Source organism: Neocloeon triangulifer, unplaced genomic scaffold, assembly GCF_031216515.1.
Source record: "Neocloeon triangulifer isolate White Clay Creek 2 clone unplaced genomic scaffold, ASM3121651v1 ptg000004l, whole genome shotgun sequence".
In the NCBI taxonomy this organism is placed as follows: Eukaryota; Metazoa; Arthropoda; class Insecta; order Ephemeroptera; family Baetidae; genus Neocloeon; species Neocloeon triangulifer.
The window spans coordinates 387057-413555 of NW_026775547.1; the positions used below are offsets into that span (position 1 = coordinate 387057).

Sequence of the window (26499 nt, forward strand, 5' to 3'; positions counted from 1 at the left end):
CAAATCGCATCTTCTTCACATGTTAACATAAAAGTCTCACGAAAAGTCTACTTTTCTGATATATTTTGTAAACAAACGCAAAACCCAACCAACTGAAGATGAAGGTAACTCTTTCCGACTCTTTCTTTGGATAATATTGTATTTATTGGCGTTTCACTGTTGTAAAATGTAAAGTGTAGAAGGATCGTTTGTATTATGTATTTTTCTTTTACTCATGACGTACATATAAACTCAATACGAGCAATCGCAATCAAGTTGAAATCAATGCGACTATGAGGAAAAAATTAACACTACTTTGTGGTGCGAAATATAAATTACAATTTCATTTAAAATACAACTAATTTTTTCGATTTCAAGAAAGAAAGCATGTAAAATGAACTTATTATTTAATTTCATGTCTACAAGAAATTTCGGAAATTTCATAGAATGGGAGTATAAATTTGTATTCTGGATTTTAATTTAATAAGAATTAAATTAATAATTCACACCAGTTCATACCTGTTAATAATTTGAAAATTTTTATGCCGGCTTCTACCATAATATTTAAATGGTTTATTTGCTCCGTTTACTTTGGTCATTATAGCAATGATTGTGTTGATTTCACAATGAATATGCCGGGCGAGATGCATAATTTAAAAATTGGATTAAATTTTCCTTTTTTTCCCTGCGCACTTTAATTTATTTTTTAAACTATACAGTTCGAACACGCAGCGTCATTAAATTGTGATTTCCATTTGCATAAGAGAAACAATTGAAATTCCAGTATTGAACAACTTGCACTTCAAGAACGTGATATGTCAATAAACAAATTATTTACTTATGCACACATGTTCCCTTCAGGGAAAACAAGGAAGGCGTGTGCAGTTATTATTATTTTCTTTGCACTGAGTTTAATTATGAAAACGGAAAGATATAGACGAAAATGTTCATTTCTCTGTAATTCAGCAGAAAATTAAACAGGTGTTATGAAAAATTGAAGAAAAAATTTGATTAAGGGCGGCTATACTGATAACTGGACATAGTATTTAATTTAAAATTTATAACGCCCAGCTTTTGCAAGAGAAATTAATTTCTATAGGTTTAACATTTAAAAAAGATATTATATAAAAATTATAAAAACCTCAAAATTGAGATGTTTTACATAACAAATTGGCTGTCTGTCTATGGCGATTTATTTTACAAAAAAAAAAAAAAATAATGAGTAATTAATCCCATTGTATTACAGTGAAAAATTTTAAACAGTCGAAAAGGAAAACGAGTGCTGCTAAATCACGCACTTGCGAAAAGCGTGAATTTGCATAAAAATGCGTGAACGCGCGGTGATTAGAAGCGGGTCAAAGTAAAAGACACACAAGCCTCGGGCAGGCACGTTTGTGAATTGTCACGATCGGCTGCGGGCGGCGATTTCTTTTCAAACAAATAATATAACAAGAGCAAAAACCAAATCATGCGACAATTACGCGAGAATGGGTGGCAATTACTTTTACACTCTGATGTTAATGTTAATTGGCTTCTCTTCAGGTGTCGATTTGGCGCCTTTCTGTGTAAAAGAGAATGTGCGACGATCTTATCAGCTTTATTCTTTTGCCATTCATTTTTATTTTTTATTATTATTGTCTTTATTAAACACAAATGTGTACAACGTCGTGTATTGATCTATAAGCTATACATATAAAATATACCTAAAATTAAAATTAATGAAATTGAAGTTTCAAGTTTTATCTTTATCTAGTGTAGCTTTACCTTTTATTTGTTACAAAAATTTCATTTTTTTTATAAATAAGTTGGAATTTGGATTAAAAATTATTACAGTACAGTTAATCTTATCAATAAAAATTTGAATTAATTAAATAAATATTTTGGAAAAAAGGTAATAAAGAGGACGCCGAAGCTTTGTATTTTATATTTTTATAATTATAACAAAAAAAAACTGAATTATAAATAATAACAACTTACTTGTAAGATAATACAATCTGATTCATAATAATTAACATAAATCATAAATGTATAATGCTTTATTTTTATATATTTAATATTTTCTTAAAAAAGTAATAAAATTTTAAAGCTACTAATGATTGACTCTTTCTTTAAACTTCTGTTCTCTATTAATTTTCGAATTCATAGCCTCCTATGGCCGCATTGAATTAATTTTCAAAATCATTTTCCTGCTCTTTAGAGGAGTTGTTGGTCCAGAAAAGATGGAAATCACGCACTGAAACTAATGTACGAGTCGATTAAGGTGAACCTGCTTTCGTCTGTTCCCTCTCGGTGTGAAATTTTACAACAGTGTATCTATAATATTCTCTCATTTGCCAAAAAAAATGAGTGTCTTTCGAGAGCGCTGCTAAAGTTGCGTGCCAAACGCGCGCGCGGCGGCCAAATCATTGAGCAATCAACAAACTCGAGGCGGCGATCGGCCAGAGTTGTATTTGCGACTGCAATAAATACATTATAATAATATAAATAATCACCGTCAGCAGCAGCGTTGGGCCTCCTGCTCTGCTTCGCCTTCAATAAACACGCTCCCATGCAAATTCACTTCTTGTTTTCCCGTGTCCAAAATCACGCGATCTCAATTCGCCTCCATTAATTCGACAACATTAGAGAAAAATCACCAACATTTTTTATCGACCACCAAGCTCAAAGGAATTTATACGATGTTTATTCTAATTATTCTTTTTACTCGCTCGGAACTTTGTTTTTATTTTTTATTTTCCCCTGTTTTTTCGCTGTCCCGGATACATGTGAAGCGAAATTTCTAATGGATATGCGTGGAGATGAGCTCTGCTTTTATTACCCTTATCGAACTGTTTAGCTTTGATTCGCAGATATTTGCACGATTTTTTAATTAAATTGAGAGATGTGAATAATTTAATTGGTCCTGTAATATACTTTTATTTGATTTACAGCAAAAAATTGCGAGAGAAATCAGCAAACCGAAACGTAAAAATAGGAAAAAAATTCTTGGCATATCCTATAAATTTATTTATTTGATTACTAAATAAGATGAACTCCGAATAATTCATTTAAATGTGCATTTATTCAAAAATAACAAGTCCGCACATTGGTTATAAATTATGGAAATTATTTTTAACGTTTTTAAACCAGCAAATTCAGAAATTCTTGTGTAACTTATTCAAAATGTGGCTCGTTAACATAATAATAGAAAATATTATTAAATTACATTTTGATGATCTTAATCCTAAAACAATACAGTGTTGAATGTCAAATTATTATGTATAAATTTCATCCCTCGATTGATTTTATAATTAATCTATGGACTGGTACAACAATCTATTTTTTTAGTCTACTTTTAAGACCCATATTTTGAAAAAAATTATGGAATTAGGGATTTTTTTACAAAAATTTAATGAAAGTTATAAGCACTTTCAAGAATATTTTTTTTAATTAAAAATTTAATTATTAATATTATTACTAAAATAAAGGTTGCACTTTTATTAACTGGATTATTGATGTAATTTATCTATAGAGTTTTGAAACCAATGATGTAAAATTTGATTCTTGTTGGCCCTTAAATTAATAAAAAAAAATTTCCTGCCAAAAATAACTCTATTAATATCACTATTAACGAATTTCAATCAATAACAATGGCTAAAACTAAAATCCTTCTTCAAGAAATTTAAAGTATTTCACTAAACATTTTCCCTGATTTAAAAAAAAAAACGACTCTTGAAATATCTTTAAGAAATTTTTAATCCCAAAATTATATAGCAGATATTATAAGAACAAAAAAGTGAAAATTTAGATAGCAATATTACGTTTCGATCTTTTACAATTGTTTTTCAGCACCTTTATTGAAAGAATTGGTGCAAAGAAGATTTTTATTGTTAAAGCCTCCTTATTGACATAGTCAAATCAAGTCTTTTCAACAATAGGAAACATTTTTACCAATAATTGGAAAATTTAATCATCATTGTTGTTAAGACTTGATTTGACTATGTAAATAAGGAGTCCTTAAACTTCATTTCTTCCGTTTGCGCCATAGAACTATAGGTGTCAAACTGTGCCTATTTAGCGGCGTTTGTTGCTGGTGGCCCGAGACCATCCCTAATTGACATAATATGAGGGTGGTTTTCTCTCACGTACATCAAACACAAACGCAGGCCACCAGGAAGCGACGCTTCCTTTTTTAGGCTTTTTACTCATTCACAGTGTGCAAGATGCCACCCAATTGCGAGCGCCCTTTCATCCCAAGACAAAAGGACCACAGCGAGCGTTTTGCTCTCTTTTGTCGCAACAGAAGGCCAAAAGTATGATTTCTCTCTTTCTGAAGGACCGCCGCCACCTCCTTGTGACCATGTCTAATTATGGAATAAAGCAGCCGCCAACATAAACTTGAAATTTATTTGAAAAGCTTTTTATGTTGCCAAACAATTTGCCTTTATTCTCGACAAGCTGGACAAATCAATTATCAACAGAAAAAGCACACACATACCAAGATTTGTTGGCGTTTTACGAGTAAAAATCTGTCAAACTATAAAAAACTTATTTTGAAAAAAAAAACTAATATTGAAAGTTAATTTGATAATTTTAGAAAAAAATTATACAAATACATATATCTTCACTTTAAAAATGATTTCCTATAATCCCATGACTAAATTCAAACCTAAAAAAATAGTGATTGAATAAGTTAATGTGAATTCTAATGGTAGCAAAAATTTGCTACTTATTGTTGTATAGACAAGTGTCAATAATGATAGTTAATTTTTTAGTAAAAGGTTGAAAATTAACGGTTCAATTTTTGTAAATTTTGTATTTGAATTACATATTTATTAATCATTGTGCTTTTCTAAAGATATTTAATTTTTCGGTTTTTATGAAACATCTTATTTTTTACAGACCTTCATTGAAATAAATTGAAAATCTTTTTTACTTTTAAATTTGCCTAAATGAAGGTCTCAAATATTATTTATGGTTATTATAATATAATTTTATTAATCTTCAAAATTTGTTCTTGTTTCTGCGAATTAATTTGAGGGCCTCATTCCATTCTTTCCGAGCCAAAAATAAATCAGCCCTTTGTTGTTGTTCCTTTGGCTCAGCATCTCTTTTGTCGCTCTGGCAATACAAAATTAATCGCTTATTATGTGGTTAATGTCACGCTTGTGGCATTTAATTTATTGCTTTACTGCCTTTGGTCAGAAATCTGAAAATGATTCGATTGTCATCGCGGCCGGTCGTCCTCTGTTTTGCGGTGTCGGACACACACGCGGCTCATTTGGCACGCTATAGCTTTGCAAGAACAAGGGCGGGGGTGAAATTGATCATGGAGCCGAAACCATCTGTCTCTCGCCAAGACCACCCCTCTCGTAAACATTTCAGCATCATCCCTATATAGCTACATATACTCTTCTCTCTTTTGTGTCGATTAATCCGCGGGGAATTCAACGAGCGCAGCCAATTTATATCAATGTGCGAAGCTTAAAAATATGAATATCTAGTTTAGCTTTTTGTCCTTTCTCAGTGATAGGTGATAGCCAATAGCACAGCCTCATCTTTCATATAAACTTATTGACTTAATTTCAGTATGATCATTTAAAAACCTATTTTTTTATTCGATTGAAAAACTTCAATATCTAAATAACTAAATTGAAGGTACTTAAAAATAATAATCTGCACTTATAAAAATAGTAAAATTTTTGAACATGTGGTTATAATGAATATAAAATATATTTAAAAAAATTTATATAACTTACAACCTTGGAAGCAAATTAAATTGTACACCAACTTAACATTCTGTTAGATCCAATCTCTTTTAATATCGCAAAACAATTTCTCCAGATTCTCTCATTCTTCTCCTAGCAAACGCATAGTAGTAAAAAAAATGTAGCTGGAGGTGCAAAAGCCTTCAGTGTCCTGCCATAAAACGTATGACGTCTCCTCTCAACTCGTATTTAAAAGGTAAATGTTTCAAAATATATACCATTTTTCAACCTAATCGTTTTACGGCCGAGAGATTATTGGCACGCTCGTCATCGCAAATACTTTTCTATTAATTTGCGAGCGCCAGCCCGCCTTTTCTGTGTCAAAACCTTACGGCAGTGACAAGCAGTGTGTTATCCAGGGAGTCAGGCGGCACGACTAAAGCAGTATAATTATAACGAATCACACTTCCAGGAAATCTTGGTTACAGAAATAAGCTGCTAAAGAAATGTGACCAGCAAAATCTTATTGTGTCCTCACATTATTGAGCTTCAATTAAATTTTTCCCTCAAAAAGATAATGTAAAGCGATCCGTCTCGATTTTTTTTTATCATGAAACTCAAACACTCATTAAATTTGAGGTCTGCCGAAATCGCAAAACTTCATTTTTACAAAAAATGCCTCTTCTGATAAGACCTTTGGTCTCGAATTTTTTTAATCCTTTAACTTAGACCATAAGAAATTCGCCGTCTAGCGCGGCCACCGCGCTTCATTTCAACAAAATATGGCTCTATTTAATAGACCTTTGGTCTCAAATTTTTTTAATCCTTTAACTTAGACCATAAGAAATTCGCCGTCTAGCGGGGCCGCCGCGCTTCATTTCAACAAAATATGGCTCTATTTAATAGACCTTTGGTCTCGAATTTTTTTAATCCTTTAACTTAGACCATAAGAAATTCGCCGTCTAGCGCGGCCGCCGCGCTTCATTTCAACAAAATATGGCTCTATTTAATAGACCTTTGGTCTCGAATTTTTTTAATCCTTTTATTTAGACCATTAGAAATTCGCAGTCTAGCGCGGCCGCCGCGCTTCATTTCAACAAAATATGGCTCTATTTAATAGACCTTTGGTCTCGAATTTTTTTAATCCTTTAACTTAGACCATAAGAAATTCGCCGTCTAGCGCGGCCACCGCGCTTCATTTCAGCAAAATATGGCTCTATTTAATAGACCTTTGGTCTCGAATTTTTTTAATCCTTTAACTTAGACCATAAGAAATTCGCCGTCTAGCGGGGCCGCCGCGCTTCATTTCAACAAAATATGGCTCTATTTAATAGACCTTTGGTCTCGAATTTTTTTAATCCTTTAACTTAGACCATAAGAAATTCGCCGTCTAGCGCGGCCACCGCGCTTCATTTCAACAAAATATGGCTCTATTTAATAGACCTTTGGTCTCGAATTTTTTTAATCCTTTAACTTAGACCATAAGAAATTCGCCGTCTAGCGGGGCCGCCGCGCTTCATTTCAACAAAATATGGCTCTATTTAATAGACCTTTGGTCTCGAATTTTTTTAATCCTTTAACTTAGACCATAAGAAATTCGCCGTCTAGCGCGGCCACCGCGCTTCATTTCAACAAAATATGGCTCTATTTAATAGACCTTTGGTCTCGAATTTTTTTAATCCTTTAACTTAGACCATAAGAAATTCGCCGTCTAGCGCGGCCACCGCGCTTCATTTCAACAAAATATGGCTCTATTTAATAGACCTTTGGTCTCGAATTTTTTTAATCCTTTAACTTAGACCATAAGAAATTCGCCGTCTAGCGGGGCCGCCGCGCTTCATTTCAACAAAATATGGCTCTATTTAATAGACCTTTGGTCTCGAATTTTTTTAATCCTTTAACTTAGACCATAAGAAATTCGCCGTCTAGCGGGGCCACCGCGCTTCATTTCAACAAAATATGGCTCTATTTAATAGACCTTTGGTCTCGAATTTTTTTAATCCTTTTATTTAGACCATAAGAAATTCGCCGTCTATCGCGGCCACCGCGCTTCATTTCAACAAAATATGGCTCTATTTAATAGACCTTCGGTCTCGAATTTTTTTAATCCTTTTATTTAGACCATAAGAAATTCGCCGTCTAGCGCGGCCACCGCGCTTCATTTCAACAAAATATGGCTCTATTTAATAGACCTTTGGTCTCGAATTTTTTTAATCCTTTAACTTAGACCATAAGAAATTCGCCGTCTAGCGGGGCCACCGCGCTTCATTTCAACAAAATATGGCTCTATTTAATAGACCTTTGGTCTCGAATTTTTTTAATCCTTTAACTTAGACCATAAGAAATTCGCCGTCTAGCGGGGCCACCGCGCTTCATTTCAACAAAATATGGCTCTATTTAATAGACCTTTGGTCTCGAATTTTTTTAATCCTTTAACTTAGACCATAAGAAATTCGCCGTCTAGCGGGGCCACCGCGCTTCATTTCAACAAAATATGGCTCTATTTAATAGACCTTTGGTCTCGAATTTTTTTAATCCTTTTATTTAGACCATAAGAAATTCGCCGTCTAGCGCGGCCACCGCGCTTCATTTCAACAAAATATGGCTCTATTTAATAGACCTTTGGTCTCGAATTTTTTTAATCCTTTAACTTAGACCATAAGAAATTCGCCGTCTAGCGGGGCCACCGCGCTTCATTTCAACAAAATATGGCTCTATTTAATAGACCTTTGGTCTCGAATTTTTTTAATCCTTTTATTTAGACCATTTGAAATTCGCCGTCTAGCGCGGCCGCTGCGCTTCATTTCAACAAAATATGCACTCTAAGAAATTTCAAGTCAGAAATTTGTGTTAACGCGCGTAGCCGGCGAACACAACCACACGAATATGAACTTTGTGCGTTTACATGAATTTGAATTTCATGTGCATACATTTCGTGAGTGACATGAATTTTGGTTTTGTGTCACTGCATTTCATGTCCTTGCGTGAAATTTGCTCTTGTGTTTTTACACGAAATTTATAATTCTTAAATCTTTTTTTGTGTTATTACTTGAAAATTAGTTCTGTGTTTTTCATAAATTTTCGCTTTATGTTTATGGATGGAATTTTACAGAAAATGCACATTTGCGTTTCAATTTGAGGCATTTTATTGCATTGAGTTAGTTTTAACAAGTATACTCAATTCTAGAAGATCTTGTAAATTCTCTGCAGGCTGTGTGAAGCTGTTCTGCTGGAAATTACAGGATTGCTGCTTCCTTCCGATCGTGTGTTTCCTTCCTCTACTTGTGAGTTTGATCCAAACAAACACTGCTATAAAACAAACCAAAAAAAGGATTAAATTAATGAGCTTGATTATATTTTTGTCGGCATAGAAACATATTTCAATTAATTAAAGAGACTTACCAAAATTTTAAAGTTGTGACTTGATATCGCAGGGTTGAATTGAGCGCCACCATGATGCTGAAAATTTGGCATGAAGAACTGCAATTCGTCTGGGCTGCTTTGGTCTTGATATCCTGTTTGGGAGATATAAGAAACATATTAATTTTTTCATAAAATTTTGATCTGGGTGGCCTGCAAAAACGTTGCATCAGATAGCACACGTTATTTTTAATACACACATTTTAAAATACAAATCAAAAAAGTAATAAGAGTTACAATACCTTGATTTTTGAGCAGATTTCTTGAATTTTGAAAGGGTGGCGGACAGAAAAAGCACAGTGTTTGCGCAGCGAAGGTCTCTGGCGAACTGAAAATAACCAACGAACTCTTTTTTCTTCCTGCCTGAGACGTTGCGAAGCGCGCCAGCTACCTGATTTAATCCCTCAGGTATACTAGAAATTTCAAGCGAACAATAGGAAAGGGATGTTGGCCGAGCTGTTGACCAGAGCGAGATGGGGGAGGCTGCCGATTTCTGAGAAAAAAATAGCCAGTGGAAGGGTCGCGTATTGTCTCCTCGCTTACCTGCTTTTTAAGCCCGTGAATCAGAAGTCTTGTATTTGTGTGACATGTTAGAAATACCATTTTAACACGAACTCAATGAAAGAGCATTTATTTTTCAAGAAGCACATGGTATCAATATTCGTGTGCCATTATTTGTGTGAACACATGAAAATTTACTTCATTTTCGTGAAATTTTTTAGAGTGTGGCTCTATTTAATAGACCTTTGGTCTCGAATTTTTTTAATCCTTTTATTTAGACCATAAGAAATTCGCCGTCTAGCGCGGCCACCGCGCTTCATTTCAACAAAATATGGCTCTATTTAATAGACCTTTGGTCTCGAATTTTTTTAATCCTTTAACTTAGACCATAAGAAATTCGCCGTCTAGCGCGGCCGCCGCGCTTCATTTCAACAAAATATGGCTCTATTTAATAGACCTTTGGTCTTGAATTTTTTTAATCCTTTTATTTAGACCATAAGAAATTCGCCGTCTAGCGCGGCCACCGCGCTTCATTTCAACAAAATATGGCTCTATTTAATAGACCTTTTGTCTCGAATTTTTTTAATCCTTTTACTTAGACCAGAGCACTTACTTGAATTTTTAGCAATACCAATAAATATACATAGTCTGAGATTAAAGATTAAAGTTTAAAAAATTTTAAAATATTTTGTTCAATTCCATAAAACAGACAAACAAATTATTTTTTAATTTTAATTCTTCAAGATCTTTTAAAAATTTTATTTAAAATTTTAAGTTTAAAAATTTTTATTCCAATCTTTAAGACATTTAAAAATTTTAATTACAATTTTAATACCACTGTTCATCAACTTACATTGCATTTATGTAAGGGTAGTAAGTTTCCGATTTTCGATAGCGATATATCGCCCACTGCGATGCTGCCCACTTACAGATGGGTAGTAAGTTTCCGATTTTCGATAGCGATATATCGCCCACTGCGATGCTGCCCACTTACAGATGGGTAGTAAGTTTCCAGGGTAGAAAGTTTCCGAATACCTTTGGTCTCTTCATATTTTGTAATTTTCTTTCTTTTTGATTTGTTTTGTGAAGAATACACAAAATTATTAATAATCAAACTATGCATATTCGGATCTAACTTTTAAGTTTCGCAGCTTTACATAATATTAAACTCAAATTTGTTTACATTGCAGTTCTTGATTTCATAAATTCAGGAGAGTTATAGAAATAACTTTCCAGTTTTAGCCGAGTTTTTTTCTCATCAGAAAAAGTGTTTTTTCTATCGAACAATTTTCAGTAACCATCGTTTTTTAATAAATAGAAACTAGATTTTTATTTTTTCAAATCAGGTATTTATTCATGCTATTGATCATCATTGTTTTCATTTAGAAACAGGTCATATTTTGAATAAATTCCAAACTATATCCAACAGATTTTTTCTGTTTTTTGAGTGCAAGCTATACTTTATAATAATTATTTAATCTGCAACAACAAAACTGTTATATTATGTCAAATGTGTTTTTGTGAAATGAACTTTGTAGAATGTCTATATAATTTATTCAAGATCGTGTCAAAGCCATTTTCACTGCGCACGCCTTTGAAATTATTGGCCTCGTTGACAATAAAAATAATGAAAGTTTTGGCACTGCGCAGAGCCCAAGGGTTGATCTTTTACCTGGAATTAAACGCTAGCGCGCATATGTATACGTTTATAGCACATGATTACGCCAGCGCATTTAGGGCTTATGCAAAACGCGTGTAGGCTAATAAGAATTAAAAATTTCCCCAAAAGATTTTTATGGCCACAAGTTGGCCTCAATTAAGCGCTCGCACCAGAGCTACCGTGCTGCGCGCCTCCAAGGGAAAATAAATTAATCGTCCCGCTGGCCGCAGCAGGGAAAGAGAGGAAGGAATTTGCCCAACCCTTGAAATCTAATCAGCACTGAGTACTTGCAAGCTGTGAATTATTTGCTTTTAATTTCCTGTGAGACGAATCGCTTCATCCTCTCTTGGAATGCGATTATAAAAACCGTGGAGTTGAACAAAAACTATAATGTCCTTTTCTCAGCGTGAAAAACGCATTTCCGTTTTCAATAGAGAAATCAATCAAAGTCATAAAAATTAAAAACTGTGAAAATTTTATTTGAATTGCAAATAGCAATTTACATTTTCACCTCCCGAAGTCCATGGAGTTATTTTTGGTTGAAAATTTACACTTTTATCAAGAAGAGTTTCTCAAGTAACGATTTTTATGAGCTTGTTTGCTCATGTACGTACGTCTTGTGGAAACAATAAAAACTCTCGGCAGAGGTTGGCGCTGCATATTATTACAATATATATATTTCAGAAGAGATGCGAGCGTGGCTGTAAATGAGTTTTTTAGTGAGAGATGAGACGGTGCGCCGCCGACACACCATAAAGTGATCATTGCGGCGCTCGGTCGATAATTAAAAATCACTCAGAAACCTTCTTTTAAAAGGTGATGTCGTGTTTTCTCTGCGGACAAAAAGTTATTATTTTTTTTTTTTTTTAAACAAATTTATACTCATTAACGAAAAAAAATTCCTAGCAGGAAAAAGCTGCAGAGATAAATCGCTCAAAGCGGGAATGATTGTGAAAATTATTTCCCCATTGCCATCGAGAGCGAATAATTTAGCCCCTTTACGGACACGGTGGCAATTGACCCGTCAACGGCCGGCAGCAGTGACAAATAATTAAGCCATCCGTTTAATCAGCGTCCCTTTTCGCGCGCGGCAATTGGATTCACATGCACGCGCAGGTAATTGGCTCGCAACGCCACGAGCTGCATTAATTAACCCACCCCAAAGCAATTAAACACTGAATTACAGCCAATTTATCGCAGACTATTCCAGCAGCAGCTCCAAAATAAAATAACACTTCTCTTATTTCTGTTGGTTAAAAAGTACCTATAATTACACTTCAATTTTATTTTTAACTTTTGCTATAGCTGAATTTTTCGCGATATTTTCAGGAAATAGATTTTCTGGAATAATAGAAATTAGAACACAAAAACAATATTAAAATAAAACAATAACGATTGATTATTCTCTCATTCATTGATATGTGAGTAAAAATGTATCGGTTAATAAAAAAATGTATAAATTTGAAAACCTCAACATTTGTATGCAAAAACCTCCAACTCACGCAGAAGGCTTTATTTGATAATCTCCCTTCCCTTTATGGCCGGAAATTCCTCTTGACTTTCTCGCTCTTTTTATCCCTAAAACGTCTGTTCGGTGCGTTGTAGGTCTCTCGGATTTGAATGAAATAAATCACTTTAATGAAGCTGCAATAAAAGTGCCGATGAAACGGGCGCGATAAGAAAGCAGCATGCGAGTATTTCGTCTCAAATCGAAAACACTATATGCACTCAATTAGCTTTGGCTCTCTGCGTGTGTGTGTGTGTGTTTATGTGTGTATTATAATTAATTGGTGTTTTATTCATCCAAATAAATGGGCCGAGTCATGTTTATCAACTAGAGTAGGGCTGCTGTTAGTCTCTTTCTTTCTTTTTTTATATCGCCTTGCTTGATCAAAAACACACTGCATGCGTAAATTTAATGCTCGCACGCTAATAAAAAGGCGCTCATTTTGCTCCAAGTCTCGGCTGAGTGTGTAGTTTAATTGCCCAATGATACACAACTCCTAATTGATTCAATAAAAACTCTCTCGGCCCCATGCGAGCTCTCGTACTTAATACACATATGCGCGTAAATTGGTCTCGAAAACCACCAGAGCCACTTGTGCTCTCCGTGTATTAACTCGGCGGATCGACAGCCACGATTTGATGGATGGCTGCGCGTTCTATCGCTGCCAGAGATCGGTTAAAAAAGAGTCCAAGTTGCTCACAAAGTATATCCAAGCTTTTAAAATGCAGGAAAACAAATGCAAATTTATAGATAACAATTTGAATGGCAATGTTGGTATAATGGTTAAAATTTAACATTTTATCATAAAAAAATAAATACAATATTATCAGTATATAATTATTAATTTTATAATTTTCAAAAAATTAAAGAATTGACAGACAAAATTGATCTTCCAGATGATGAAAAAAGCAGGAAAAATTAATGAGGGTTAATTTAAAATTCATCTTCTTGGGCATGTTTTTCAATTTTAATAGAGATTATGCTCAAAATTAAGAAGAAAAAACCAAAGATCAAGAAAATATAAAATATTTTTGCTCCTTTTCAAAATTATTTATTGTCGTCAGTTTTTTAAGAGTTTTACCAGGTATAAAAAAAGTAGTTTAAAATAATTTCTGGTTTTATAATTTTTAAATTATGCGGGTTTCTTATCATATTCTGAATGTGGAAAAACTATTTTTGCCTGGATACACCTAAATCCAGTTTGGTCCAGGGTAAAAAAATTAGTTAAAAAACATGCTTTTTAATTTTGAAAGCCTCATAGACAATTATCATTTTCCCAGGCACCATCTGATTTCCAACATTTTTTGAAGTAAAATTGGATTATTTACCTAAAATTTTGCATATTTTGAACCTAACAAATATTTCCTTTATTGAAACTTATTTTTATTCAGATTGCTGATAATAATCTGGTCATTTTCAGATTTTACTACTATTTAGTTTTATTAAAAATAATTAAAAAAAGTCCTTTTAATGATGATTTTCAAAGAAAAATTATTTTCCACTGCACGTAAATTCACGTTCATCCTATCAATGAAAAACGTAAAATCATTCTATGGCAATCATTTGTTTATAAATTAAATCAACCTTTTTCAAAAAATTTTCATTTCCATTATAGACAAATAATGGCTAAGAATTTGCATAATATACAAGTGTGACTAAAATGACCATATGTCCCACTGTGGCCAGCAGCCTGTTTCTCACGTCGAATTTTTCACAGAAACGCTTTGCATCTCTTTTCACGCGTAAATAACTTGAGGAAAAGTTTTCAACGCTTCGCACCGACTTATGGGCTTTTTTTCTTGGTGTGCACTCTTTAACCTGATTAACACACTCACGCAGATGCGCGCCCAAATGTTGTGCCACTTCAGAGAAAAGAAATCTCTCCCGGGGCTCGATCCTTTTATTTTCAGCAGCCTTTTCTTTACGCCTGCACGCCGGGAAAGCGTGTCGTCCCGCTGCATTAATGCATTTTATAGTAAAAAACTGTTTATATATATAATTTTCCTCCGGCCAAATCACTTTATTACAGGGGTGTAAGGGAGGGAGCTACTGGAAATCATCTCTCGCATTATTTTTCCCGTTTTCGCCGCGACCTTTTTTAGTTTGGAAAAGATAAAAGCTTGAAAAGCTGGCCGTGTGTCGACAGCTTTATAACATCTCGGTGGATGGGCAAACAATAAAAGGCCCTGCTAGGTTGTAAAAGCCGAGACAAAAAAATGGTAACAATGCCGAGAGAAGAACGGGCAGAGAAATTTTTATTGAAGGTCCCGGTGTGCTCGGCTGGTTTGTAAATATAAATGTGTTGGGCCCGAAAAGAAAAACACAAAAGTCGATTTCCTCGGCATTATTCAATAATCATTACGCCTAGTTAACATTTTACGACCGTATAGAAGAAAATAAAGGTGAATATAAATATATTGCTCTTCCTCCCCAACACGTACACGAAACCCTTTTTTATTGCTCTTTAAGGTTAAATTAATTCCTTAATAGAGCTCAACCGTTTTATTACTCCTCCCACGAGCGAGCGAAAAGATCAAAATTCGAAAAGGATCTCTCTCGTTCCGAGGAGCACGCGCGTTTTTCTATTTAGGAGCAGGAAGGTGGCCTGTGCAGTGCGCTAATACGGGGGGATTTGGCCCGGCGTGATAAAGACAAATAAAGGCGCCGCAAACGCAGCAATAAGACCGAGTAATGATCAATATCCAGGCACCTCATTTCGCTCGGCGGTAAGCCTGTGCAAAGCTTAAGGGCGTGTATATGTGTGTGTGTGTGACATACAAAAAGAGCCGAGCGAGAAGCAGCTCCTTATTGCCTCCGTCAACCACCAACCCCTAGATCTTGCAAAAGCTCTGCAACCGTACCATGCACCCTGGAAACTTCTCAAACAAATTAATATTATTTATAAAAAAATATTGTTATATTAAATTAATTTCATTTTATAATATTGATTTAATCTGCAAACATGTGTGTAATCATCAAACATTTATACAAATTTAAAAAATAATCTGTTTAAAAATAGAAAGCTAAAATTTTGATAAAAATTGAACAAATTAAAAAAAAAATTAATTTTAGAATGGTGTCTTTTCAATGGAATGAAAAATTACGTTTGCGGTTATAACGGCAGAGTGAAAGAATTTTTATGTAAAATAACGCTTTATTGTCTATCTGTTCACAGTTTTCTTTTTAAATTTCAGCAATTAATAAACCCTTTAAGAATCTCTACACATATTTATCAAAACGTGTCCATTGCAATCTTGATGAGAATAATTTTAGTCCACAAACTTTTTAATCTTATATTAAACTATTTAAACCTAACATTATTATATTTTGAAAAAGATTTTTTTTATCACAATGCCCTAGCTTTTGAACGATTTGGTTCTCTCAATAAATTTAAAATCTCTGATGGAACGATAAAAAATAATTAGAGACCACTTGAATAATGATTTTAGTAAAATTTACTTAAAATATATTCAGGGATATAATATTATTCAAATGCTGTCATTGTCATAATTTAATGTCGCCTTGTCCGTGCTCCGCATATACATCATACCAGAAATCAATAGCTATATTTCTAATTAAATTGTGCGTCAAAAAATATACCTGATTTATCGCAAAAAAAAATAATTTAACTTACAATTAGAATAATTTGGTCATTGTTGAATATCAATTATGACTGCGGATAAACAAAAATTGTTTATATCTAAATACTGCTTAAAAAAATAAATATCAACTCACCAAAAATTTGTTTAATTTTTTTAACTTCAATAAGTTAGTCTTAAAATGCCAAAATAATATGTAAAATAATTTAATAAAAAAATTAATTAAATAACTTTTAAATGGAAAAACATACATATATAATATTATGAGTTTTTTTTTAATTAAAGAATTTTTTTATTTTATTTTAGTATCTTTAGAGCAATGTATTCACTTTTTGTAACATACGGATGTTTTTCTTACCAGGAATCAAAATTGGATTAACTCTCTACCCATTCACACTCTCCCCCGTTTACTCTTCAAATGAAATTATATGATAATTTCCACGCACTCAATTATCCTCCCTGATCCAAAACAGAATGTTAAACCAGTTGTTGAAGCTTTTCAAGTCAACACAAAAAGTTATTGCTTAACGAGCTTGTAATCCGTTCGTCTCAATCGCAGTTTTTTATTACGCGTCCCTTACGGCAAAGGGGTGGCTTTGTGTATAATGTTGCGTCAAAATAACAATCTGGCGTGCGTTTTACCATAGAGGGGGTCAAGGGTTGTTTCGCAGGGAGTTCATGAAATTCCCCTCGCACTGCCGAGGATAATAATTTCTGCATCCCCCGACGACACACGAGACGACGAGAGATAAATTGTGATTAAAGTCTTGTCAAAATATTGCTCGATGCGCGGATAATGATCCGCCTGCTCATCTGCGAGTGAGGCTTCGCTGGCAATTCGCGCTCTCATGGGAAATGAATTCAATATAATGCAGTGTTGGGAGCGCAGAGCGCGAATCCTCTCCCGCCTTCGGTAATATTTCACATTCATCTGCTGCGGAGAGAGAAATTTTATTCTGATTTATACCAACTTGACTCACGTGTGGCTTTCGAGCCGGATTCAATTTTTACTAACTTCCGGGTCGCTTTTTGCAAACACCCTGCTTTTTTCGAGCACGAGATAATTATTCTAAACAGGTGTTTTTATTCTTATTTATGTCTTCAAATTGCTGTTTATGATATTCGGATCGCCGCAAGTAAAATTTTTACTAACCCTTGAATAGACGATACAAATTGTAAACTTTTCGTCATAAGGATTCATTTTGGCCAACAATCAGGAATTTTAACCACCATTGATGTGGTCTTCATTAGACGAGTCCTTTATTCACTGTTTATATACCGAAAAAATTTTCTTTTTCTTGGGTAAGCCATGCTAGCCCGGGCTGCAGTAAAAATTCACCAAGTTTTATTAATTTTTTGATAAAAATTAGTGAAAATTTTCAAATTAACAAATGAAAATTTAATGGTGCCTACCAGGGTTTTCCTCTGATTAAATTGATTTTCATAGATAAAGTTTTAGATTTTCAGTGGGTTATAATTGTCTTTAAATTCCATTAAAGTGATCATTTAATTTAATAAATGCAATAGTGTTTGAAAGTGCAAATATAATTTATGTCATTTTGAAGCACCTTATTATTTATTAATTACTTAATGATAAAAATGAACTAAATGCAATGGTCATTAAAAAATTTCTTGATAAATCATAATTTTTGCACACTTGGAAGGCGGGTTCATGAAAATGCAGCAATTTTGTTATTATTTATCATTTAATTTGTTCTTGTTTAAGATAAAATATTGGTTCACTGAATAAAAAAAACTGTTGGAATTTGACTGTGATCCGGTCCGTTTTTGTGTGGAGATTTCCAGGGACGCCATCAAGGAAGAAAAATCGCTGCTGCGGCTTTTCATTGCTTTATTGAAGACCATGACGAAAGAGGCGCGACACCAATTATGGCAATATTATGCACAGATCTTTTCAATGCTCACCAGAAAAGAATCCATCTCTCAGTCAGAACACCTTCTCGGAAGAGAGACCGCCCTATTCGTTCCACCCTCACTTTTATACACACGCGTGCTGTGTTTGTTTTCAAAAGTGTGGGAATGCTCTGTGCAGTTGAAAGTAAAAGCACCCACAGCATAACAAATAAAAGGACCATTCTCTGCCAGTCGGTTTTGTTTTGCATACACCGACGACCGAAAACATCACTTCCACTTTTAACAATGGCGAGTAAAAAAGCGAGAGTGAATCGCTTCACGGAAAATGGATTTTTCTTTCCAAGGAAAGAGGAAGCTGCTGTTCGGGATTTCTCAGCATAGCCTCTCGCTCTTTATCTCTTTCTCTTGCACTCGCACATGTGGGCTGCTGAGAGTGTAGGAAAAATTCAATTCAATTCGTTTTATTTCTCCACAACAAGTCAAAGCATCTGAGTCAAAATTTACATTACGGAGAAATAGGCTTACAGTACTAGTGAACAACTCACTGAAACTCATACATCATTGAACTGAGACAAACAAGAAATTTGCCTCCGCCCTCAATACTCGCCGTAAAATTATGATGGAAATTAGCACCTCTCTCTCTAGGACTTTGAATTTTTTCTGCGATGATGCAGCTGATTATTTGTCACTGCTGCAATATTGCGACGCATAAAAGCAGAATAATACTAATTCTCAACGCAATAAAATTTTAATGGACAAAAACTGCAAGGTTGAGATGCGCTCTTAGATATAGTAAAAGTTTAATATTTTTAATAAACCATTTTAAAATAAAATCATTATTTATTCTTCTTGGTGTGATTGATTTACTTTGGCATGATAAAAATATGCTTATCAAAACTCAAATTCAGCATTAAAAAAAAACCAAATTTTTTTACATAAAAATTTCACCATCTGTTATGCGATGTAATATACTTTTTTGTTCCTACAAAATTTAATAAACATTAAAATAACTCACGACTCAAATACCGCATCCATCAAGGAAAAGCCTTTTATACTAATTCACCGTACACACAGAAAATTTTTAGCATTCTCTCTGTTAAATTTACAAGATTAAACTTGTTAAAATTGCCTCAGGTCCTGAACCTAGTTGATTTCACTAGGTTGTGGTTTGTTAAATGATTTTTTACTATGTTGCCTAGTAAAATTCACTAGGTATTTGAGAGCTAGGTGCGTACTTAATTTACCTTGTGCTTTTAACTGAGTGAGCCTTGTTAAATTCACTAGGCAAGCACAGAGCTGAATTTTACTAGGTAGGTTTGTTGAATTCACTATCCCATACTAGTTGTTTTTACTGGGTTTTATTTGTTCCTTTTTACTATGTTTGCTTTGTATTTTTTACAAGGTAGGAATGTTCTTGTTACAAAGAAAAATATGTTGTATTTAGTAGAGATCCATTTTTTATTGCAATTTTTCACATAAGTCACGTAACACATACAACAGGAAATACATTATGTTTATATAGCAAATCAAAAATACATAACTTAACCCTCAAGTAAATCTACTTACAATTAGCACTGAACAAAACGATTAAAAAAATAATAGGTAATAAAAAACTGATTTTTAATTGTACTTATCAACATCTTGTTGCACTTGTTCATCATTTCACTTTCCGTTGTTCAGTGTTCAGTGATGTCCTGATGTCCAGTCTGATGCAGTCAAGTTTGATTCACTTGATTATCTCACATATAATATCAAGGCTGTAGTGAGAAATTTCTTGAGACGAGTTTCCTAGATAAATTTAGGCCGCAAGTATAAGTCCAGGTCCTAAAACAAAAATTTAAGGAAACATTTTGTATTATTATCATATTTATAAACAAATTCCGATTTTTTTTTACCTTCACTTAAACTGAGTTGAAATCTTGCTGCATTTGCGCGTGTCCTCAAGCTCTGATATATTCATTCAATGATTTCCAAAACTCCTTAAACGGTTGACGTTTTATGCGACCTCGTCAAGGTGGTGTCTGTAATTTAGAAAACGCAACAATCAATTCATGTGGCGATTATAGCTAAAAGATTTCCTAGCACAAATGAGAGTGAATTCTACACACAATATGAGAAATATCAAATGAAAAAATTACCTTTGTCTTCCGGAGCATAGTCGGATGTTGAATTTTCCGTCAGGCAGTCAGAATCCAATCCAAAACGCCAATTAAACTTCAATTAGCTAAAATCGACGCACAAGCGTCCACACGAGGCTTGTTTTTCCAAGGAAATGATGGCTTCTCAAGCCAGCGCGCCGAGACGCCGCGCATCTTTTTACTAGGCAGATTTGTTAAAATTACAATGCATTTAGTAATTTCAACAAATCTACCTAGTAAAAAGGTGCGCGGCATTTCGGCGCGTTGGTCAGAGAAGCCATCACTCTAGGTGGATTTGTTGAAGTTACAAAGCACCTAGTAGATTTAACAAAGTATAGCTTTGCTAAATTTGTAACGAACTTTCCGCACATCACAAGTGTATAATATAGAGCCAAGCATTCCTTTATGAATATAAACCCGTTTGAATTGAGAGATTGTTTTGTGTAGTTTTTTTCTCCAATTTGATAACTTTTACCCTAAATAAATAATTGTTAAATCTATATTGTCAACAATCATTTTTGAAGAGTTTCAAGTTATAAATGTAAAATTATCAATGTTGAATACGTTAATGTAATTTAATTTAATCCAGGCAGTTTTGCAATTTTAAAAAAAAAATTAAAAAGGTAAAAATTAAATATTAATTAAACATAAATAACGATGCCCAAATTATTACGATATCTGAGATATACATTATAAATAACAACATAAAATAAATTAGATAAAATATTTCTTCTCTTAATCTCCTCCTTAACGTAAATGAATACAAAAGTTATATAAATGTAAAACGATTATATTTTTAATTCTTTTTATCAAAACAAAATATCATTTGACTTGCTAAGTACAGAAACCAGATAAAAATTTTTAAATATATAAAAAATTTGACGAAACATGAATGGTTCCCGCTTTTAAAATTCAAAATAAACCAGGAAAGCTTGCTACTTTGACTAGTTTACCTTGCAAAGATTTTGGCTACAAACCTGAGTTTGATAAAAGCACAAGGTATTGGAATGTTAAATCGGATCCAAGTAAATATCTCTGTGATATTTACTACTCAAAATATGTTATTTTTACAATTTTCGTGTTGTAAAAATAACTATTCTTTTGCCTAGTAAAACGAACCAGGCATGATTTAGAGCTTTTTACACAGTTACTCTGTTAATTTTACAAGGTAGAAATAGTTGCTGTGCAGCGTAACAGAGCTACCTAGTAAATTTCGCTAAGTTACCTTGCACCAAAATTTTACTAGGCACGAACTTGTTGATTTTACTATCCGCTTAGTAAAAATAACTGAATTTTAATAGTTAAATTTACTATAGCCTAGTTAGATTTGAGTCAACTAGGTAAACCTTGCATTTTATTTTCTCTGTGTAGAAAACACTATTAATTATTTAATTATTTTAATATGTAAGAATCGGGGCAAATCTCTTTTTAATTCGCTCAAGATTAACCTTGCAAATAATTTTGGTATTATAATTTTTACCAACCAGTATAGAAGTCTCTGTGTGTAAAATATAGTTTTAATTTATAATTGTTTATAATTGTTTATAATGGTTAATATTTTCATTCAGTTTAGTATATTTATGTTTCTCTCTATATTTTTAATATTCATAAATTTTTTATTGGGTTTTTAACATTAAAAGAAATTGTGTAAATAATATAATCTTTTACAATTTTCAATTAAATAATTGTAAAATAATATCTATGAATTTAATGAACTTGTGAAATTATTCTTGGCGCGCATCTACATTTTAATATAAACAAATTGAATATAAAGTTACATACAAAATACTGCTGCATCATCGGTGGCTGTTAAACGCTCATTTCGCATAATATAGCGCTATGAGCGTAAAAGTTGCAGTTTTAGCGCGCAATATCGCGCGAATGGCGAAATCATCTCTACTCTTCCAAGATTATCTTCGGTCGTTTTGTCTCAAAAATGTATTTTTGATGTTGGACGCCCGGAAAAAACGAGATAGATAAGGCTTTTCCTCCAATTCACTCATTTTCATGCGAATGTTTTGATTGGCGTCGTGCGTGCGCCGAATATTGCGCTGCAATAAAGATCAGTGTCGCAGATAAACGCGCGACGTGCAATCAGTTGGCTCTGCACAATCAACCCTATAATATGGCTCTGCTCCCCCCACGGCCATATAATTCGCCGATGCGCCAATTTGTCACGGATGTTCATTCATCCAAATTAAACGTTATCTCCTCCGCCTTTGCAATTGCATTTATCGCGTTTTATTATAGGCTTGGATTGATATTATCAACAGAGGAGGGCAAAATTTGATAAACCCATATAAAAAGTACTATGAATATAAAAATTATTTAAATCTATGGTTTTTATTGGCAAAATTGGAAACTGATTTTTATATAAAAAAGGCACCACCACTATAGAAGCAAACATTTTGCCAAAACTTCCAATATCAAAAGACCCCATTCGCAGTATTGCTAATAAAATACCATTGTATGATGTGTGGACATTTTCAATTTTTTTAATATATCTTGATTTTGCAGAAAAAATGATTTTATTTTTAATATTGAAATTATCTAAGGATTTAATTAACATATTCAGTTCATTTTGTTTTCATAAATGTTCTATAATTGATTTAACCAACTGCTTGGAGTAAAGAATGCGGTTTTGTTAAAAGATGATTGCATGAAGTTTTTTTTTTGTATGCTACTCTGCGTCATAATTAAGCTGTGCTCTATGAAAACAGTCTGGCAACTTGATTGCTCGACTGTTTGTTCTCATCGGGTCCATGATGGCGAGAGCTGAAGACGCGTTTATGTATGCTGAACAGCGGCAGAAAACGAGATAGAGAGAGATGAAGCGTGCATTCAGGGCGCATGATAATGGAAGTGCCATGAGAAAAGCAATATCGCGCTCGCAGCAAAGCTGCTCTCCCTATAGCTCGTTTATATATTTTTGCGAAGAGAGTGGAGAGAAGCTGCGCGTCGTAAAAATACGTCTCCCATATTTCTTATTCCTCGGCGCTCATCTTCTTTTTATATCCGACCTTAGAGGAAATGAATTGCTTGGTACAATAAATTGGCCGACGCTCCGCAGATCAATAAAGGGCTCGGAGACTCTGGAAGGGATGATCTTCTGGAAAGCTACATACAATAAGTTCTGAACACAAACTGAGTAGCAAAATTACGTTGAGAAGAAATCAAACTCGAGCTCGAAACTTATCTTTAAATAATAAGTTAATATAAGAGAAATGTTTTATTTGCTGGTTTTATATCGAATTTATTGTTTTAGAATCACTTTTTTACTTTTGCTAGAAAAAGTTTCGTCTAATTCATTACTAGTTTTTAAGTTTGTCAATGTTTTTTATATGAAAAGAGATAAAAACAAAAATTAAGCTTTAAAAAAAAAAAAAACTTAAATCTTTGCTTGATACAAAAAGACAATTAATTTATGTTTAATATTAATCTTTAAATTTCTATAAACAAATTGAATTTTATCATTTTTGCCATGGCTCCTTTGAATAAAATCAAATCTTGGAGCTTCCGAAATAAAAATTTGCCTTCAAAGATATATTGACTTTTTTACTCCAGCAAAGTCTCTTTGGCAGCGAGCAGGGCATGATGCGCCGATGATGCAGGCTGCGATATGTGTTGGCCGCGCTATGATGGTTGGTCGGCGCGCCCATGGAGGGGCTCAAAGGAGCCGCTGCCATTGGAGCGGTGCCCGCCATGGAGGACACATTTGACAAAGCGCCAGCCGCCCCATGATAGCGAGATTATGCTCGAAATACACGCACACGCCAAAAACAAAAAAAAACCGCCCGGCGCGGCACTGCTGATCTTCGATTTTTCAGCATTATTTATTCATCCTGAAGAAAAATATATATGGAGAGTCACACGTATAATGTTGAATACAACCCCAGCATCTCACTTGAAATCAAATCAAACATTATAAAAAATCACTCCAACCCTAAAATTCTCATGCTTGATGAAATTTATTCCAAACAGATTGTTCCGAGCAGGCTCTTATATACATAATTTGCCTAAGTGCTTCTAAATATTAGTAGGGAGGATAATTCCTTTTAATTAAATTGAGAGAGGAGGACCATTTGGAAACCCTTGAAGCAGCTTAAAAAAAGCAGGATATTTTACGAGTTGGACGCGAATGACATCCAAAAAGCATTTCAGCTGCGCCTCTTTAACTATGCAGCCTCCCTATTTCCATTATATGCAGCGAGAAGAGAACATCATTGCAGCGTCTTAAGAGAATCGGTCGGGAATGTGTCTTGTCGCCGAAATCGTCGCCATACGCCGCTTTTACTTCCTCTTTGAAAGTTCCGCCCGCCGACGGCTCCATTTGTGCGCTTCTTGTTTGACGACTTCTCAGCCAGTTGATGATGCTTCTTGTTTGTGGGAGAGCAGCAGCTCTGTTTCTTAATAGCCCTCTGACAGCTTGATGACTGTCAATTATTTTCTGTTTACTTTGGATTCGGTCCAAACCAATTGTGTGATTCTTTTTTTACATCAAAGTCTCTCTGATGTCTGACTTTCGTCTGTCATTATTTTAAAGTTTCTCGTTTCGTTCGATCATTGAAACAGCGAGATCAATAATTTATAATGCTCAAAAGATTTCAAACCAAATTATATAATAAAAAGAAGACCAAGGAAAGTTTAGAGCTGGTTTAGAGAAGTCATTTTTGGGTATTACTCAAATATAATTTGGTTTATTATAATAATAGCGTATATAGCTCCAATTAATAAATTCCAAGAATTAAAACTTCTTTAAAAAGTGCCAAAATGACTGCAGCAGGCGAGACTATAAGTGTATAGAGGTCTCTTATAGCGTCTCTTAGCGTAATATTATAATTACTGGTTTACCAAAAAGTGCCTAAATATGGATTAAATTCAATAAATAATATCAAGGTTTTTCATTTCAGATCATTTTGGACTCTTCAAATATATGCAATCTTAATTGAGATGTGTTGAAATTACAGATTTTTACACAGTAAAAACTTTCCCGAGATTTGAATGGAATGATGTTCAAGATCTTGCATCGCAGGTTGCATACTCGCATCTTAAAAGGCGCTTACACCTCTGGAAGAATTTAATGATTTTTTGCTGGGTAAGTTTAGATTTATGGAATATATGGATAGCTGATCTGAATAGGCGAGTAAAATGAGAAAAATTAAAACGGTTAATTAATTGAAAATGAAATAATATAATATTATGAGCATTTTAGTATAAATCCGTATGTGATTTTTAATTTGGCAGTGCAGGAACTTAAAACTTCTGAAACATTATGAATTAAAGTTTTCAAACTAAAAATAAAAGAAAGATTTTAGATTTTTTTCTCACATCCCTTTCTCTTTCCCTTCTTGTTACACAGTCATCATCTCTGCAGTTCTCCCTTCATCTTCCATTATTTTCCTGGTCTCTTAATGCAATTCATTTCATGCAGCAACAAACAACATCCCGACGAGAAATAACACTAAGGAGATGCAAACTCGGTGCCAAAAGAGTCCTGAACTGCCAGAAAGCCAAGAAAGAGAAGCGAAAAATTCTAAAAAAAAATTGTATGAATAAAATCTCGAGGCCGGACGATAAGTGCCCATAATCAAACAAAAACTTTTTCTTCGTTTCCTCCACATCAGTTATTGACCGGCTCGGAAGAGATTTTCGAATGCGCCAAGAGAAGAAGCCCCTGGAAAGTCGGCAGCCAGCAGGGCTTTATCAAATGAGATCTGGCGCCATCGAGCAATGTGCTATCATGCCCAATGATCAGAGGCGTCGCATCCGCAGCATCCAGCGCTCGCCCTAACATCATCGCAAAAACGAAATCGACCCTTTTATGTATGCGCGAGAGTCAGCCAAGTCGAGCCAGTTTCTTTATCGCGGCGGCGGCAGCGCCACAATTATATCAGAATGCCCAGCGCGTTTTATGGACCAGCAAGGAAAATGAAAGTTTATTGCGCTCCGAAACAGCTTCCTCTCTTTAAGCCGCATTTGATTATTAGACTTATTAATGCATAAATAATATAACTGGAGCAGCGCGTATAAAAAATTTTGAGACAGCCACAATATTTCCTTATTATGCGAGTGTAATGATTTGAAAGTTTCGCCGATTTACCGGATTTAGACACGCTCCAATCAACGTAATAAA

General features: G+C 34.0%; 1 long non-coding RNA gene across 1 annotated transcript; it reads left to right on the forward strand.

Annotated features, from left to right (window-relative positions):
* On the forward strand, window positions 1–26331 carry LOC132193577 (uncharacterized). The gene is made up of 3 exons (XR_009441470.1): window positions 1–104; window positions 25334–25461; window positions 25798–26331. It is a non-coding gene; the product is annotated as an uncharacterized LOC132193577 (long non-coding RNA).
* The last annotated feature ends 168 nt before the right edge of the window (window positions 26332–26499 follow it).